A 20999-nucleotide genomic window follows, 5' to 3' on the forward strand; every position below is an offset into this window, starting at 1 on the left:
TTTTTTAGAAACAATTATTTCATGTCGATTGAAAAATTAATTAAGAATGTATAAATATGTAGAATATCGAAAAGTCTAAATATCGACCTTCTAATTTAAAAATGCAAAACAGTAAAAACCTCACGAATTTTTTTTTTTTAAATTATAGTAAAAAACAAGAAAATGTGAAGAAAACGACCACTTCAAAAATTATCAAATTTACTAAATAATTATTTACATATTATACATTAAAAAATTTAAAGCCAAAAAACAGGGCTTTTAAAAAAGGAGTGTGATGCAGAATGCTCACTTTTTTAAATCAGCATGAAAATCACTACCATTCTAAAACGTGATGTACATAAAAAAAACTAAAGTGCCAAAAACTATGCTCTAGAAAAAACATGTGCGTTCTGCATCACCCATTTTCAAAATCAGGTCACTTTTTAGCTATCTCTACGAAATGGGTAACAGTATCAGTTCCCGTTTCAAAGTTTACATTGTTATATCTATATATATATATATATATATATATATATCTATGGTTTTCTCCTTCGATATGACCCTGTCTACTCCCGTTAGCTCTATCTGCTTCCTCTGTGGCTCCGATAGCTCTGTTTGCTGCCTCCCATGGCTCTGTTTATATATTGCTCCGCTGGCTTTGTTTGTTCCTCTGTTGCTCCGATGGCTGTTTGCATCCTCTGTTTGCTCCTGTAGCTCTGATAACTCCGTTTTGGCATATATATATATATATATATATATATATATATATATATATATATATATATGGCTCCTCCTGTAGCTCCTCTTAGTTCTTCTTGATATGTATTACATGCAATTCTCTTTCAAAGGTTTCCTTGCTCTGATATGTCTTCTTTGGTAACTCCTCTTGCTTATGGCTTGGCTATCCTGATGGCCTTGCTCCTATCTCTTCATGGATCTGCTTGGCTTCCCCTTGGCTTCATGTCATCTTCTAGTATCTAGAATATTGCCATATTGACATCAATGACAACCTAGGTTAACATGTTCTTGGTAGTATTTGTTATACATATCATTATATTAATTTTTTTTTACTTTATCTATGCAGTCACAAATTTTACATGAAAATACAAGAACAAATGGTTAAATTTTTGAATGAATATAGTTGGGATGATGTTGTACGCAACTATCCAGATTCAAGTTCTACATCAACACTAATTTTTTTATATCTTGCATTTAAAAATGTATGTTGATTTATACATTCATTTTTATTCATCTGTATACTATTTTTATTTTATAACTTATACATATATTTGTTTATTTTATTAAAGATGAGGAAGGATGCAAATGGAGCACCAGATAGTTTCAGAACCTTTATTGAACTGATGAAGCAATGTCTTAGGAATGTTGAATTTGATCCAAATCTTACTCATTTCATTTGGAATGGGCTTGACACTATTCATATCAAGTGATACAAGGCGATTGTGAAGACATTACTAAACTCAACCTAAAAGGGATTATGCCCTAGTTATTGCAGATATTCCCCATGGTTTCAATATCCCAAACATTGACTATGATAATGACCCTTATACTTATCAATCTCTTAGTAAAGTGGTTGCGGCATTTCTAGAAGTCACGTCATCACCATTATGGAGATTTGTGACATTTCATTCAGACACACAATTGACAATGTTATTTTCAAGCTTCAAGGGGAAAACAAACTCAAGGATGCAGCTTACATGGTAAGACATTGAAAATGTATATTTGATTAATGTTAAAAAATTCATTTATGTACAAGTTAATTGAACTTTTACTATTTCATGTTACAGGAAAATGTCAAATTTTCTTAACTGTGAAGATCAACCATTTATAAATGATTGTGAGTTCATCTATATTGATAGTTGGGCAAAAGATGATAGCTATATGTCTATGCTTTTTAATCGGGTAGATGGAAAGAGTCATAGCCAAGTACTGGCTTATGATGCTGTTGTGAGAAAACTAACATATGAAGACAAGGAAGCAAAAGGAGAAATAGTTAACATTTATAAAAAGCCATAGTTATTGATTAACTATCTTATAGACATATGTTCAAATGAAGGAGATTAGGTTTTGGATTTATTTTCTGGCTCATATAAGTTTTATTATATAAAATTGAATTTCAATATCTTCTTAATTTATATGTCATTATACTAATTTACTTCATTATTTCTTTTGTGCTTGATAATTAGGTACAACACTAGCATGTTGCCTTGAAAAAGGAAGAAATTTCATTGCCATTGAAAAAGATCCAGTATAGTGCAATTTTATTCAGCAAAGAATTAATGCTCTTCAATTTCTTCCAGATGCAATGCAAGAAATCGGGTTGAAGAAAGGGGATTTTAGTGAATCACATGTCGCAAAAAAGGAAAAGGAACCTCAACCACCATTACATGGAATGATTGGAAAGGCATACATTGGAGATTCACAGACATCAAAGATCTATTAGAAGAGGAAAATGAGGAAAATGAAGCAGAAAATATTGTGGAGGAAGACAATGATGAAACTCTAGAGGTTGAAGAGTTTGGATTACATGATATTGTTGATTAAATTTAAGTTATGCTTGGAAATCAAGCTCATTTTTTTGTAACTATTAATTAGTTATACTTGTAATGTTTTGGCTTTGACATTTTATGAGAAGAATAAGAATTCAATTAATGTTGTTATGTGTTCAATATTTGTATTATGTGATTTTCGCATTAATTTTTATGTTAATCATTATTTTTTGAAAAAAACAGTGATTTTGTTTTTTTGTTGACATGAAATTAATAAAAAAAAACTATTAGTTAACCATTTTTTGTTAAGTTTTTCCTATAAAAATTGTGATTTTGACATGTCAGTTCTAGCAAAAAATTATCAAAATGTTTAATTTTTTAGTTATATTTATGTTGAAAATGGTTATTTTTATGTCAATTGTTAAAAATTATTGTTTTTTAGAGACAATTATTTGATGTGCATTGAAAAATTAATTAACGATGTATAAATTTGTAGAATATCGAAACTTTGAAATATCGACCTTATTCTTTAAATATGCAAAACAATAAAAACCTCATTGCAAAAAAGAAAATTAAAATAAAAACAGGAAAATATGAAGAAGAAGACCACTTAAAAAATTGTTAAATTTAGAAAATAATTATTTACATTTTATACATTAGAAAATTTAAAGTAAAAAAATAGGTCTTTTAAAAAAAGGGCCTGATGCATAATCACCACTTTTTAAAATCAACATGCAAATCACTAACATTCTAAAAAGTAATGTACATAAAAAATTTTAAAGTGCCAAAAACTATGCTAAAAAAATGTGTATTTTGCATCGTCCCTTTTCAAAATTGGGTCACTTTTTTGCTACCTCTACGAAACGGGTAATCGTATGAGTTCCCGTTTCAAAGTTTACATTGTTGACATTAGATCCTGTAGGAGACATAATGATTGGTTCACCTGTAGGGTGCGGTAAATTCAGGATTTTCTCGTACAAAGTGCAGATTGAGTGTAGACTAAGTCTAATTATTGGGCACGAGAAATTACCTTCTTATGACAACACCTCCCTTAGCAACATCCTCCGTAATAACGGGAAGAAGTGACTTCGTAAACCACAAAACTAAAATATGATCTGGAATAATTTTTTTGACTAAGCGACGTCCACGTCTCCATTCATGGATATGATTGGAAATGTGAGTCAAATTTGATTGTTTTAGAGAAGTCAATAGTTTGGTACTAGTATCATAACGGATCAGTAACTAAAAGTGGGTTAAAAATGTTGTTTCCAGGGAGTTAAAGTTATGGAAATAAGCGCGAGGTAGCTCAATGTACCATTTGGATGCCGAACCAGTTAAAGTACGTTGAAAAAGACAAAGACATATCGAATCATCGATTAAAGAATTCGATGCACACCAAAGATGATATGTTATCACATGATTGGTTGGGTCTTCTCTCGATTTGCCTTCAAATTTGGGTATGTCACTTGGTAACTTGGTAGGAATCGCCGACCAATAAGGATAATAATAAATAGGATCATTGGTTAACCGGGATAAATCTGGTAGATCTAAGGTTGCAATAAATGGTAACTTTCGGTTAGGGTCTTGCGGTAAAGATTGATAACCTTGTGGGTTAAGACCAACCCATGGAGGAGGATACCCAAGATATCTTGGAATAGCGTGTGTAGTTGGAATTGGAATTCCACTAGGGTAACCAGGGTGAGCCATGCTAGGTTGAGGCTAAACATGGAATTGATAAGTGTGACCAAGGTATGGTTGACTCTGAAAAGGTTGATCTTGACCCATTTGACCTAAGAAATATTGCCCTTGTGTAGGTTGAACTTGCAAAGGTTGACCTTGAACAAATTGGCTTTGAACAAGTTGACTTTGAATAAATTGACCTTGAAAAGGTGGGTTTTGGAAAGTTTGACCTTGGAAAGGCGGACTTTGAAAAACTTGTCCTTAAAAAGGTGGAACCTGGTAAGCTTGACCTTGAAAAGGCGGGCTTTAGAAAGCTTGAACTTGAAAGTGTGTTTTCATTGTTCCTACAATGGGTTTCCCGATAGGAATATGTGGTATAGACTGGACTGTAGGAACAATTTGATAAGCATAAGCCTGTGGGATTGCCTGAGTAGTCTGAGGAACAAATATTTGAGGGGTTACTGGAATGGTCGTTTTTGATATTCCTGAAATAGGTGTCTGAGGAGAAGTTGGAACCAATAGAGAAATAGGTGTTTGAATAGGGGTTTGTGGCGAAATATGAATAATTTGTTGAATCAGTTGTTGAACATGTGTTTGAGGAATTACTTGGACATGTTGTTTCACAACTGTTTGAGGAATCCCCTAAACAGGCTGCTGGACAGGTCTGAAAATACTTGGAACAGGTATTTGAGGAATAGTTTGTCCAATAGGCTGAATAGGTTGATAAAATGGAACTTGTGGAGCAACTGGACCATATTGTTGAGTAAAAGAAGGATTCCAAATAGTGTTCGTCCCAGGGTAAGGAGTACCAAGTAAAGGTTGATTTACAATAGGTTGACCTAGATCGGGCTGAGGTATCTGACCATAAGTTCTGGTAAAATATTGACCTCTAGCAATAGGTTATCCTCTAGGTGGAGGATAAGGTGGTTACCCCCCAGGATGGTAATAAATACCAGTCGAGGATACTTGAGGGTTACTTGAATTTCCATAAACCATGTGAATTTGTTAGTTTGATTCCATAAGCGCTTCAAGCATAGAAGTCATGCTATGAACAATAGATGTAGATAAAACAAATGACAAAGTAGAAGGTTGGGGAGAAGAAGAAACTCCTTAAAAGATCCTAGTAAGTGACTGGTATCCAGGAGGAACTGATGGACTACTATACAATAGTGATTCCGAGGAGATGGTAAACATAGATGAATCAATGGGTTGGCTCCCAATAGGAATTGCTGACATAGTTCTTTCTGGTGAATAAAAAGGAATGCATGGCGGGGACAAATTCTGACCTAAAAAACTCAAAGTGGTAGAATATCAAGGGTCAGGTTGGAAAGGAGAGAAAGGAACCCTTGGGTCAAAAGTTTCACTACCGGTAAATGGAGAATGAGCTGTTTCTATCTCTTCGTTTACGATAATATCTTCAATGCTAATTAACCCAGGAGGTAATCTAGTCATAATTATCAGCCTCCTTCGAGGTGAATGTGGCTCAAGAGTAGGAGCTATAACAACCAAATGAGGTTCAGGTTGAGAAACTTTAGACTCAAGTTCTTCAACCTCTGGTTCAGTTCGTTCAATATCTGAAACTTCACCAGTGTCAAATTTAGTGTGAACTACTTCAGTAATCTCTAGATTCACTTTGATTTCTACTGTCACAGAATGTAAAACTGTTGATGTTTCATGTTCTTTTGAGGCTTTTGATCCTACCGACTTTGACCTTTCAGTTTTTATCTTTTCCAATTGACTAGGTGTGTATTCAAGAGGTTTACCTTGCATTCTACGTGACTACCTTGGTGATTAAGCTAGGATGAAATTGATCACATAATCAAACAATATTCACAATCCAATCCTAAGGTCTCTAAAAAGTAAAAACAAACAATTAACACTCTAAAAAATCTAAGGATTCAAACCATGCAAACAAGCTTCTCACAACGAAATCACTAGCTGGTAATGAAATCCAACTTTGCAGAAATCAAAGTGAAAAGTGGCTGTAAATAGAGCGAGTGGAACCAGTTACATTGAAAACCTGCTTAATGAAACAATCTGGTGCAAGTATCTTCACTTATGCCATCTCGAGCAAATATTACCCTCCAAAAATTCCAAGTGAGTTTAGTCAACGTCTATTCCAGGTACAACAAGACCTTCCCTATGCTGTCACCTTGGTAATAGCTTTAGGATTATGGTCACTAAGGTTGCCAACTACAACAGTTCTACCTGGGGGGATAGTCGCAGATCGAATGTACACGCAAGGGCAGAGTAATAAAGCTCAATCCCCTTGAAAGCTCCTCAACATGGTTAATTGGAGGTTTACTTTCAAGTGACCCCAAGTACCTTTCGGTACTGTTGTAATACATGTAAATCACTATACCATAGCCAATGAAGTGGGTACAATCACTTTACTAAGTTTGACATGATCTCGTGCTTGACTCCTTTGTAAGGGGAGCTTCCTAGAGCAAAATTGAAATAATTGGATTTATCTCCCTATCACAAGATTCTAGTGTTTGTCTACAATTTTGGAAAGTTTACTCACTTCCCTCTTCCAAATCCCTACAACTTAATCTACTGTAGGTGGAAAAAATCCCTATGAATAAACTTTCTAGATTAATTTTGTTGATTTTAATAGTTGTTGTTTACACAAAGGTAATGGATGTGAAACTTGATGAAATTATGACTTGAAGCAATCCTAATGCAATCGAAAATGATGATATAATATTTTGTTTCAATGAAAATCTATCTAAAGTAAGGAAAGAGTCTTTCACTTTTTCAACTGAAATATAAATAAAAACTCTAAACCCCACTATAACCCTTTTCCTAAAATGCAAATATCCAATTGCAAATCACCCAAATATTGAAAACAATTTCAAATCTTCACTTTGCCTAATAACACAAGTAAACAAGAAATCTCTCTTTTCATACAATTACTTAAAAGTTTGAAATATGCAACAAGAAACCAATAATGACTAAAAATGAATCTTATTTAATGGAATGTTATAAAATCATTAGCAACAAAAGTACGGTTCATGAACACTTCAGCAACAGAAAGAGAAATGATTTTCCTTTTCAAAACTAACACAAGAAGTGTTTTTCACAAACAATACCTAATCTTGTAAATCATTAATTTTGACACACAAATCAAACTTTTGCAAAAGAGAAAACTGGACTCAAAAACTTATGTAATTGACAAAAGAAAGATAGATAGTCAAGAAGGCAAGTCTAACAAACCTTTATTTTGATAAATTGATCATTCATGGGATAAGACTTTACCCTAATTTGCAAAAATAAGATAATCACAAGCAAAACTCTTCATAACACTCAACTAGATTGATAATCACTCACAGGAGGTTCAAACAAGTGTAAAACAATAGAAAAAACCAAAAGTTTGGATTTAAAGAGGATATAACTAAGCTTTTCAAAAGTTTCATGCACGTACGGAGGCTCTGGAGTAAACCTGTGCGAATATGCTCTGTTGCTAAAAGGAAAATGCATAGAAATGTGCACTGTGCCTAAAGTAAAAGTGCGCACAATGGGGAAATTCATAAAAAATAAAAATAAATCAAATCCAACCCAAAATCCAAATTTCTAAAATTTCTAGACACTTCAAGGAAGGCTTATGCAACAGGTTGAAAAGATCAAACAAGGAAAAATAATGGAGATTAAAACGAGTCCCCAGTGGAGTCACCAATTTGTTATGTGGACTTATCCCTCTTGCAAACAACAATGATCTACCTTGACTTCAAAGAAACCTAGTAACAAACAAACAAGAACTCCTACCTTTCTCTAGAATCCGATTGACTGAAAGAAAATAGAATGATAGAGGCCTCTTATCGATTTAACGAAATGATTGATGAAGTCCCTCAAAGATTTCGACCATTCGTTCCTCGATGTTGTAGATGTCCTCTTGTTGCTCCTGACAACTTCTCCATACTATCCTGAAAGAGACAAAGACATAGACAAACAAGAGATCAAAACATACAACATATAACCAAAGAGATAAATGGACTAATTAACCAATTATATATCATAAATTGATCAATATGCAACCAAAATCCATGTAGGTGATCAAGGAATCCTACAAATTAAATCAATGAAGATGTAATTGAGAAAGAACAATTGATTTTATATTCATAAAACTGGAAAAAATCCTTACAACCATACAACCTTGATGTTGCAAGTCCCTTCTACAATCTCCAACCCTCTCCCTTGCAAGAAAAGCCTTCCAACCTAATCTCAATAGCATAAACCTACTTCCAACAATCCTCTCCCAATCCTCAAACCTGTAATATCTTTATAGGCCAAGAATGGGAAGTTTTGGATCCATTCTCCAAAGGATGAGATCCACTAATAGTGGGATAGAGGATCCCTAAAGGAAGGGGAGTTACTCCGAGATGGGAGGGATCAATATTGAATAGGCACCCATTTGAAGCTTGTTGGTTGGGATAGATGCTACCAACAATGCTTCTAGACTTTACTTTTTATTTTTACATACTTTAAGTCATGTTCGCAGGTCACAGTGTAAGACAGTGCGTAATTATGTGCAACTATTAATGGTCTTCTCCTCGTATGTGGATAAATCAACTAGGGAACTGCACAGGTAGCCAAAATTAAGGTTTGGTACCATAGGATCCATAAATTCCACTTTCTTTGGGATGATTTAGATTCAAGCTTTGCAGGGGAATGCTCCGGGACACATTTATGGATAGCGAGAGATCCAAACCGATGGTCATTTGCCCAATGCGACAAAATGACGCGTAACACTTCTCAACACATAATTCAAGATCACTTCTAAGATAAGATTTTGACAATTTCTGAGATGAATTTAGACCTCTTTTGAGATTAAATTCGAATCACTCTTCTTCTGTTCTTGTTAAGTTACTATCTGCGGTAGGATGAGTTCATGGGCAAACTTTTCTATAAGGAAGACCAATTTGTTTGAACAACTGGTTCATTTGGCTTATGAAAAGACCTTGTCAGCTTGTCTTTGTTTTGATTGGAAAGATAAGATGTATTCCTTGTTAAATTGAATAAATTCCTCTAAGAAAAGGTTGTTGGGTTTTTCCCAGGGTAAATTTTGTGTTTCTTGTTGTGTTTCACTGTCTCTTCTTGATCTTACTGGCATTCTTGTTTACTATTGAAATTCTTTTATAATTGCTTAATGATGAAATCAAATTAAGATAATCTAATGGATAAAATCATTGGACGTAATTACCATTTAAGGAAATTACTATAAAATCAACAATGGTCACATGTCAAAGGTTGAGATTTATTTTAAAACTAGTTATGCATTTGAAGTTAATTAATTAAAAAAATGTTATATGAATATGAGTTATGGTTTTCTAAATATGTGGTATTAGTAAACCATGGTATTGGCTGATAGTATTACAATGAAGTCTCTATATAAATTAAAAATCTCCACAATAAAGTTTGAGTGAATATCTATAATTAGAAATTTTTTTACAAGTTTAAAAATGTATATATATTTAATTCATACATTGCTTATTTTTATAATTATATATTAAGAAATATGTTTTGATGTCTATTTATCCACCAATTCACTTATATTTCTAACTACCATTTATTTCATAAATATTTTCAAAATAATAATTATTAATGAAAGGTGTCAAAATAAGATGTTGAATTGTTCATTAATGGGGGCCTTTGTTCATGATGCCAGCAAATATAAGTCATTGTTATATTCATGAATCGATCCATTTTTATATTCTTGTGGCTAAACTCTATGTATATTGACTTTGTTGTTGTGACCATGTACCAACTTTCCAATTGGAGAAAACATTGCACCGACTCATATCAATACGACGGGGTAAAATAGAAAATTGAACGCAAAGTTGACTTTGTGACTAATACAAACTTCACAAGATATGAGCTTTACAATTGGAGTAATATTTTTACCAACTATTGATACAAAGTGGTCACCTGGACAATTAATAGATAAATAAATTGATGGAGTTTGGTATCATAAGGACGAGAAGATGATTGACATTTTAGCCTTTATGGGCATAATGGAAGCAAGTGTGTTGAACTAATTCTCAAATACATTGATTATTGTATGATTTTAGGCATTATACACAGAGTTTGGACCTTCAAAAAAGAAGTGTTTTAACAACTTTTCTATGAATCATATCATGTAGCTATTGAGTTGAACTGTATTTGCATCCAGGGGCAAAGTTTGCCAAGAATTTTGCTAGTCTAATGTTCAGACTTGATGAATTGAGTATATTTGAAATCATTTAGAGTCCTACCCAATCATCTTCTGTGTTGTGAGAGATTTCATTTTAAGAAATTAGAAGGAAGTTATTATAAGTTGTGTTAGAAACTCTCTGTATTGGTAATTGGTTTATTTAAAATTAAATGAAAATTTATGTGGGTGTACTCGCAAATCAATCAATACAATTGAACTATGAATTATAATCGATGTTCTCCTTGCCCTCACCTCACCTTCATTGTTGTTGCAAGACGCTACTGTCATCATTCCGCTGCCCCATATAGGGCACAAAGATCGGGGCATGACATATGCCTCTCCTCCAATCAAATGAGGAATAAATCATTTTTTTTTTTAATTCATAAAACAAGAAAATGTATTTTAATGTTAAACTTTGCACATTGAAATATTGTGCTTATGTACGAACAATTTAATACATCTCAACCAATCATAGATGTGTTTAGGGACATAATAAAGAAGAGTGAATGAGTTCACATTAGAGAAAATTGGAGGTGTTCTCTATAGCAAAATGATGAAAACAAGGATGTTTAATAATTTGGTTGATTAGTTCATTTCAAATATGTTTGTCATTGCTAAGTGGCGAAGGTGAATACTCTCTTCACCAATGTGTTGGCCCTTTTTCCTGTCAATAACCTTTGTCTCCACATATTTTTCTTCATCATTCCATTCATCAAGGTTGTTCTTTAGCTCCATTGTATGTTTTAATATCTATGCCTTGTATTATTTATTGGAGGAAATTGTCAAGCCAGGAGGTAACTCCACGAATTGAATTGCGTGTTTCATTAAGATGGAACATGAATATACATGGAGAGGGAGACTATTGGGTTTCATCTCCCAATGTCTCTTCATCTTCCAATTCTCTTTATTTTCTTATTTACAATATTTACGTGGATTTACCTAATCCCAAAGATTAGGTGTCAACATTCCCCCCTTAATCTGAAGGGACGTTGGTGAGTCCAAGCATCATTCTGAATCTTCCAAACTTTTCTCTTCCAAGTGCTTTGGTGAAGATGTTTGTGATTTGCTCATTTGTGGAACAATGGTGTAGGTGGATTGTCTTGGCCTTAACATGATGTTGAATCATATGGTATTTTGTATTGATGTGCTTCATTCGATCATGGAAATGTGGGTTCTTGGCCAACTTTATTGTAGATTTGTTGTCAATCAAGAGAGGAGTTGAATGCACTTGTTTCTCCTGCAAATCTTCCAGAATTTTCCTGAGCCACACAATTTCCTTTGTTGCTTCAGCTGTTACCACACATTCTGCCTTAGTTGTGGAATTTGCTGGAACTTGTTGTTTGTGTGGCCTCCACGAGACAACTCCTAATCCAAGATTCATAACATAACCTGAAGTAGTTACCCCGATTTCTTTATCTCCATCGAAGTCTGAATCAGAGTATCCCATCAAGATGAAGTCGCCCACCTGTGTATACTTAAGTCCAAAGTCTTGAGTTCCCTTCAAGTACTTTAGAAGTCTTTTTGCAGCAGAACAATGACCCTCACAAGGGTTTTGCATAAACCTGGAGAGGATTCCAACCCTATCCTCTATTTATTACCCATTAATCTCTGACTTATTCACTCATCTAATCCTGATGATGAACCACAGAGGTTGGCTTGAAACGTCGATTACAAAAAACATGAATGTGATGACTCCGAAAGATATCACCACACAAAATGAAGATCAAAGAAGCCTCAAATATATAACAAATGAAATGTCTGGTATGGTAGTAGTCAGGTAGTTGAGACTTCCTATGAGCTGTCCATACTTCGTTGCATCCTCAAATTATTTTCCTTCAATGGATGTGAGCTTTAAGTTCTGTTCCATTGGAGTAGTCAAAGGATTGAACTCAACCATGCCAAACATGTTCAACATATCTCCAATGTACTTATTCTAAGAGAGGAATACAAACTTTTGATGTTGAGTTACTTCAATACCAAGATAGTAGTGAACATAGCCCAAATCTGTCATTTCAAAGCCTTTCCTCAGTTCCTTCTTTATGGATGCAGTGTAGCTCTCATTATTCCTTGTCATCAGAAGATCATCTACACATACCACAAGATATACAAATGTTTTTCCAACTTTTGTGACAAACAAAGTTGCATCATCAAGATCATAAAGTTTGAAGTTGAGTTTCAGAAGATGCTCAACTAGATTCTCATACCAGGCTCGTAGTTCTTGTTTGAGGCCATAGAAGGATTTTATAAGCTTCAATGCTTTATGTTCCTGAAAATTCACAACAAATCCTTCTTGTTGGGACATAAAAACATTCTCTTTCGAATATCCATTCAAGAAAGTTGTTTTTACATCATTTGATGGACTTTCCAACCATTCTATGCCTCCAAGGCAAAGAGTGTCAGGATGGTAGCCCATTTTGCTATGGGAGGAAAAGTCTCCTCATAGTCGGCCCCTTCCTTCCGTGAAAAATCTTTTTCCACAAGCCTACCTTTATGCTTGTTAGGTGAGCCATTTTCTTTATGCTTGTTCTTGAAGACCCACTTGCATCCTATTGGTTTGGTTCCCTATGGAGGACCAACCAGCTTCCAGGTGCCATTCTTTATCAAAGAATCATATTATTTTTGCATTGCTTCTTTCCATTCATCATGAGAAGCAACTTCTTTGAAGGAAGTTTGTTCGAAATTTGTAGGCAAATTCAGTTCACAATCATAAGAAACATCCATATCAACCAGTGAATCAAAATCTTCTACATCACCTCCATTTCGTTTGGTTGAGATTCTTGTTCCTGTCTTTCCAACCTCATAAGGATAAACACTTTCAAGTGTCTTTGTCAGCCATTTTGGAGGACCTTTCTGAGATGGCCCAAACTGCTCAGTTGACTGAGTTGAGGCTAAATCAAGATTTAGTATCCCAATTCTGTCATTCACATCACTCAAAGTGTCATCAGTGGCTAGAGATTCATGCAGGGGAGAGAGTGATTTAGAAGAATATTTCACAGATTGATCTACTATAGGAATCACCCCTTTAAGATGTGGAATATCATTATCAAATTCTTGAAAAGACTTTGCATGTACAAATATATCCAAGTGATCAAGCTACCACTCAACAACATTGTCAGTCTTGGAAGATTCAAGAAAGATCACATCTCTAGATATTATAAACTTCTTGTTCACTTCATCATAGAGACAATATGCTTTGGAGGTATTTGAGTACCCCAAGAAGATACACTTGCGACTCCTTGCACCGATTTTGTTTCTTTGTTCCTTAGGTATCAAGGCATAACATGTGGAACCAAAAACTCTGAGATGCATCATCGAAGGAATGTGGCCATACCACATTTCATAGGGAGTCTTGTTTTTTATAGTATTAGATGGAAACCTATTCTTTATATACACAACACATAGAACTGCATCAACCCAAAACATTAGTTTAACATTCTTGAAAAAAATCATGGAACATACCATATTTAAGATTGTCCTATTCATTCTTTCAGCTACTCTATTCTGTTGGGGATTCTAAGGCATAGTTGTTTGATGTTTGATCCCATGCTGGTGAAGATAGTTTTCAAATTCATTTGAAGAGTATTCTTTTCCATTATCAAGGCAAATAGAGCGAATATGAGATTGTGCATGATTTTCAATCCATGCATGAATGTTGTTGAATGTTTCAAAAGCTTCAAATTTGTTCTTCAATAAATAAACCCAACACATTCTGGTGTAGTCATCAATAAATGTCATCATATATTTATTACCATTTACAGAAGGAACAAGCATTGGAACACATAAATCAAAATGAATGAGTTCAAATTTTCTATGTGCTTTGGAATGAGAATCATGAAAATATTGTTCGTTGTGCTTTCCTAAGATACAAGCATCACTTTTCTTAAGTTTCCTAGGAATTGTAGGAAAACCAGTAACACCATTTTTCTTCAACAAACGAAGGTTGTCATAGTTCAAGTGTCCAAATATAGCATGCCATAAAAGACTTGATGGAAATTTACCTTCATCATAGTGAGAACTGTATGAGAAGTTCGTGCATGAGTAGAGGTTCCTTGCAACCTCAGAAGTCTTTCTTCTTCTATCCCCTTCATGACAAGTGAGTGATTTGATGCTTTTTTGACCTCAACCTTGCCAACAAATATATGAATGGAGTGTCCTTGCTGGCGGATGTGGACCAAAGACAACAATTTTTTCCTCAGCTCCGAAAGATATAGAACATCATGCAAAATAAAGTTTGTAAGACCAGGTAGTTTGATCTTCATGGTGCCAAGGCCTGATGCCTTGAGTTTTGACTTGTTTGCAAAGTATACTGCTCCATCAACATTACCAGTGAATTGTTCAAAGAAATATCTCTTGAAATTCATGTGGAAAGTTGCTCCCGAATCAAGCAACCATTCATCCTTCCATGAAGCAAGTGAAGCATTGAATAAGTCTTCATTTACTACAATGTTCAATGTGCCACAACATATTGAGCGAATTCAGGTGCTTCACCTTTACCTTTGTCAGTTGTTTTACCTTTTCCTTCATTTCTTTCCTGCTCAATTCGGTCCCAAGGAAACTTATAAGTGGAATCATCATGTCCATCTCTATTGCATCGTACACAATGAAGATTGAAATTTTCTCCTTGGAACTGTCTACCCCCCCTGCCTCTAAAATTCATCCTTCCTCTTCCTCTTCGGCCACCTCTTCCTCTAGAAGAATCTTATGCATGATTCTTCTCCTTTTGTGCAAGGCATACAACTTCTTCAGTAGACTGAGGAATTGTCTTCTTCCCAAAATCCTTCTCTCTCTCAACAAACTTCTTCTCAAGGGAGTCAAAGGTAATCTCCTTAAGGTTTCTACTTGCTTGCAATGACTCAAGATAATGTGAATAGGTGGGATATAGTGCCTTGACATAAGCTATGAGAGGAATATCTATTTCAACACCAGTGGCTTTTATGTCATGCATAATCAATCTTACTTCTGATGGTAAGGAAAGAGGGTCATCATTTTTCAACTCATTTTACAAGGAAAGTTAGTTGTATTTTTCTTTTAAATGGCTCAAAGATGGTTAACAACCATTTTGCATATGGCTCCTTTCTCTTTCTTAATGTTGATAAGGAGTTGGTTGGCGAGGATCTTACTTGTTTGGATACTTTTTGCATTGTTACTGCTCATAAAACTAATTATTGGGTCACCATATTCGATTCCCCTTTTGTGTGGATTCTTGTCAAATGTTCTCATATTCACCTAAGAGTTATAGTCAATTATCTAGATATTTCTTTTGAGGTTGGTTTGTAGTTGATCGTAATGTGGGATTGATGTCTCCAAAGGTTGCAAAGTAAGTCATAAGGACCTCCCCTTGTAGAGAATGTTGATTATGGTTGTTGGCATTATGAGACAAGTGTTGTCCTTGATGGCAAATCACACAGATGACAGATCATAGTGCAGTAGGTCAGTAGTAAAGAATTGATGATCAGACTACAAAGAATGAAGAAGAAGAGCATATATGCAGGCTCAGAGTATATACGCAGGTTCACTATATACCAAGTAGGGTATACACACAGGTTATACGCAGGTTCACTATGTACCAAGTCGCGTATATACGCAGGTTCACTATATACCAAGTAGGGTATACATGCAGGTTATACACGCAGGTTCATATATACAAAGGAGCGTATACACGCGGGATTTCTGATCAAAAATCGCATATGTGTATGCACGCACTTTCATGCACAAAAAAGCGCGTACATGTGGGAAAGCTTATTTTTGGGTCCGTGGTATTTAGACCTATGGTTTTGGTCCTTGGTATTGCGTCCGAAGTGTTGAACCCAGGTATTGGGTCCTTAGTATTGGTTCTCAATGGTTTTGGACCATGGTATTGAGCAAGGCCTAAGACTATAAAAGGAGAAGAAGATCATTAGGCAAGGGTATCGAAAAAGTCTTGAATATCTGATGAAGGATGAGATCCAGTATGCAGGTTATGGGTTTATGATGCATTGCTTGATCTGAGCTAAGGAGGGATCTCACAAGTTGATGGAGAACAAGATCTAAGGATAGATCGAGATCAAATGGTTTGAAATGAAATATCTCTATATGGTTGACTATGTTTATTCTAGATCTGTATACTGACGCATGTAATGATCTGAACTGGGTATAACTTAAGTTTGAAATCGCTACAAGTCATGATTGAATATTTATAGATATGTACGCGGGTTGGCTTTGGTGAAAGCGTGTATGTACGCGGGTTTGGTTCATTGTAGTAGCGTATACATTTTGACCTATGATGTTTGAAGTTACAGGTGATTCTGGTTGTTGATGAGTTCTAATGATAGTTTAATGGTGTCAATATTTTGCATATCCTGTTTGGTTGATTGTGTTTAGCTTCAGTATTGATGGATGAGAACTAATATTGGATCAGGATCATAATGACTCATATTTATGTGATCTGATGGACTAGATCTGGGTGCTAACACACATATTATCCTTGTATATGTAATAATCTGGATATGTCCGAAGTCAGGATGTGCATCAAGTTATAAGTAAGTAATTGATGACATATATGCTGGTTCACCTTGGTGAAGTTGCGTATACACGCTGGTTCAGCACTTCCAAGTAGCGTATGCACTCTGATGCATGATTTTGATGATATAGTTGGTTCTGAATATTGTTGCAGAGTTCAGTGTTCTTCTCTGTGTTCTAGTGACTGTGTTGATGACAGGGTTTCAGTGATTCAGAAATTGATGATGCTAGTATTGATTGTTTTGTGCTTCAATGATATTTATGGGTCCAATATGAAAATCTGATGAAACATGGCCTTCATTTTATAGTGTTTTGCTTCAGGAGTATCCAGTCTGAAAATGTATGAAATGTGGTCCCTGGAGGATGAAAGGAGATTGTAGGCCGGTGCCTACGTACTAGTACATCAACTAGTACAAGAGCAAAGGGGGTAGTAGCTCCCTTCCAGTAGCAGCCGGAGAACAAGTGAAGATTGGAGCATTCAGTAGGCAGGCACCTACGTACTAGTAAATGGATCAGCTAGTACAAGAGCTAAGGGGGTTGTAGCTCCCATCCAAGGAGTCTGGAGAACGAAAGAAGGTTGTAGCCTTCTGCAGGTAGAAGCCTGTGTACTGGAATAAGACTGCACCAATACAAAAATATTGTAAAATGAAGTTTCTTATTAAAAGAAGATAGAGACGACTTGCAGCAGGTGGTTTTCACCCACATTGGGTTTCCACTTTATATCATGGTGTTCATGTGTGCTTCTTATGTGTGATGATCTGTTTTGTTTTACTGCACCTGCTTACTGTTGATATGGTTAATTAAGTTTTGATGCACTAACTAAAGATCAACATTTAATGGATTAACTAAATCATAAGTATTCTGGATATACGCTGGTTGGTTTAGACACAGTTGCGTATACACGGGGGTTCTATTAACTGAAGTAGCGTATATGTATCTAAGTATGGAAATGGAAAATTTTTATTGATTTGATAATACTGATTCACACCCCCCCCCTCTCACTATTATTTCCAACAATTGGTATCAGAGCAGGTCCTTTGGTAGAAGCTTGATCGCTTGAAGGAGATCCGTGGAACTATGGGAAAGAAGCTTAAGAACAAAGCACCTAAGAAGAAGAAGGCATCTCAGAAGAACTATGACAGTGGGTGCATTGATTGGGGAATATGTGGAAAGAGCACATCAGATTCAGAATCACTTCAGAATGAAGATGAACAAGATCTATCAGGTATGAATTTGTTATCCTCTGGTGATACATCTATTTATCCTCTTAAAGATGATGAATGTGATAGTGAAACAACTGAATTTGCACTTATGGGTGAGCAAGAAAGATATCAAATAGAGGCAGAATTTAAAAGGCTTACAGACAAAATTAGAGATCAACAAGATCTATTGAACAAAAGGGAATGTGTTTTCAAAGAAGAAGCTACCAAACTAAAAGCTCAACTAGAGGAAGGAAACAAGGTAAGGAAGTTATTCAAGAACAAGGAAGACCAATGTCAAAAGTTGCAGGATGAAGTGACATCATTAAGAAATGAAGTCAATGAAAGGAGCTCAATCATGAAGAAACTCAAAGATAGATCCAGTTATTATGAAAGGCTTGAAGCTATGATCCGCTCACTAAAGGAAGATCTTGAAGAATCAAAGAAGCAAAATAAAGATCTACTCCAAAAACAAGAAAACGAAGTTCTTGAATTGAGGCATCAGTTGGAAGAAGGAAGGAAAGCTGAAGAAGACATGAAGAAGCACTATCGTGAAAAGGAAGAGCATCTTCAGGTTGAGGTAAATATTCTAAATGATAAATTAGAAGAAAAGGATAAGCTCTTACGATTTCACGATAGTACTAAGATCTTGGATGATATTCTTAGTAGTCAAAGGTCTCCTGCTATCAAAACTGGTCTTGGTTTTTATGAATCCACTGAAAGTGAATCTAGCTCATAGGGAGAGGCAAGAAACTCTAATGAGAAATTTGAAATGCAAAACGAAGAGATGAGAAGAAAACCCCATCAACAACCAAGGAAAGAAATTCTTCAAAGGAAATCTTTTACTCCAATGCATAATGTTGAATGTTATGTATGTCATAATCTTGGACATGTTGCAGCTAGATGTAGAAGAAGAATGGTTCAAGATCATCACACAGAAAGATCATCACATTCCAGGTACTTTCAGGGATATTGTTTTTCTTGCAATATGTTTGGTCACAAAGCTGTTGATTGCTACAGGAGGAATATGAAACATATGAGATGTTATGCATGTAACAAGCTTGGACATATAGCAAAGGAATGCAGGAAGAAGGTTCGGGCACCACACCAAAAGGAGAAAACATCATCACACTTGAAGATATGGAAGAAGAAGGAAGTACAGTCAGAAAGATGTGGCACAGCACAATATACTCAGACACAACACAACACAGACATAACAGACTCAGGGGGAGCTGAAAGTGTAAAACTTCATCTCATACGCAAGTTTCATAAAGGAAAGTCGCGTATATACACGTGTTAGACACTGTACAGTCGCGTATATGTTAATTTTAAGGAAATCAGTGGGCCAAACTCAGAATGAGAAGAGTCTGATATGGGCCTGACAGAAACCATCTGGCACAGATGGTACAGGTACAGAGGGAGAACATGATTGCTGGTCTAGATGTTGTTGAAAGATGCTTATGGAGCAGATCATACATTATGTATGATAGTTGCTAATGACTATCATGGTCTTATTTAGATGTTTGGTCTCATGCAAAGGTCATATCAAGACTCATGATGTAATAGTGTGTCTCTATTTATTGTAGTCATTTGATGAAATCTCTTCTGGTCATATAATGTAATCTGTACCCCCTCTATGCATAAGGAAGGATGTTGAAATATTTCAGTCATGTATTTCTTTTATTATCAAGGTCATGTAACGGCCTATGTTGGTAATGTTCTTGTTTTATCATGTGTAAACTTTTGATGTATCCCCACTTGGTTGGGTGGATGAATCAATATTGGTATATCCCCACTAGGATGGGAGATGGATGTATGTATGAGTCTTTGGTGATAGGAAGGTCATTTATGATAGAGTCATGTTCTTTCCTGTAGAACATCTTTTTGCAGACCTTGCTTATAGTTAGGGGGAGCATGAACAACACACTTCAGCAGAGCAGAGACTTCAACATGTACTCAAAGGGAGCATGGATAGATTAGTACACCTTGGCATATACAAAGGGGGAGCTCATTCAGAAATTTCAGTACGTACTCAGGGGGAGTATGGTCAGCGGGATGTTTATCAAGGAAAGTGAATATCTTGGTCCGCCCTTTGCCCTTGATGTCAAAGGGGAAGAGTGATTTGGTGTTTTTGCCATCAAGTCCAAAGGGGGAGATTGTTGGCATTATGATGCATGTGTTGTACTTGATGGCAACCCACTCATAGAAGAATATCTCACTTATTTATAACTAGATGAATCTTCAGAAGAGATATCAGATGTGACTAAATGCATGGGATGCAGGACAACTCAAAGGAATTAGATGATACTTCTAAGTGTAAAAAGTTAGCTTTGCCATCAAGTCCAAAGGGGGAGATTGTTGGCATTATGAGACAAGTGTTTTCCTTGATGGAAAATCACACAGATGACAGATCATAGTGCAGTAGGTCAGTAGCAAAGAATTGATGATCAGACTACAAAGAATGAAGAAGAAGAGTATATATGCAGGCTCAGAGTATATACACAGGTTCACTATATACCAAGTAGGGTATACACACAGGTTATACACAGGTTCACTATGTACCAAGTCGCGTATATACACAGGTTCACTATATACCAAGTAGGGTATACACGCAGGTTATACACGCAGGTTCATATATACAAAGGAGCGTATACACGCGGGATTTCTGATCAAAAGTCGCGTATGTGTATGCACGCACTTTCATGCACGGAAAAGCGCGTACATGTGGGAAAGCTTATTTTTGGGTCCGTGGTATTTAGACCTATGGTTTTGGTCCTTGGTATTGCGTCCGAAGTGTTGAACCCAGGTATTGGGTCCTTAGTATTGGTTCACAATGGTTTTGGACCATGGTATTGAGAAAGGCCTAAGACTATAAAAGGAGAAGAAGATCATTAGGCAAGGGTATCGAAAAAGTCTTGAATATCTGATGAAGGATGAGATCCAGTA

Source organism: Pinus tabuliformis, chromosome 9 (assembly GCF_031772625.1).
Source record: "Pinus tabuliformis cultivar Carrire ecotype Pingquan chromosome 9, CPIR1, whole genome shotgun sequence".
NCBI lineage: Eukaryota > Viridiplantae > Streptophyta > Pinopsida > Pinales > Pinaceae > Pinus > Pinus tabuliformis.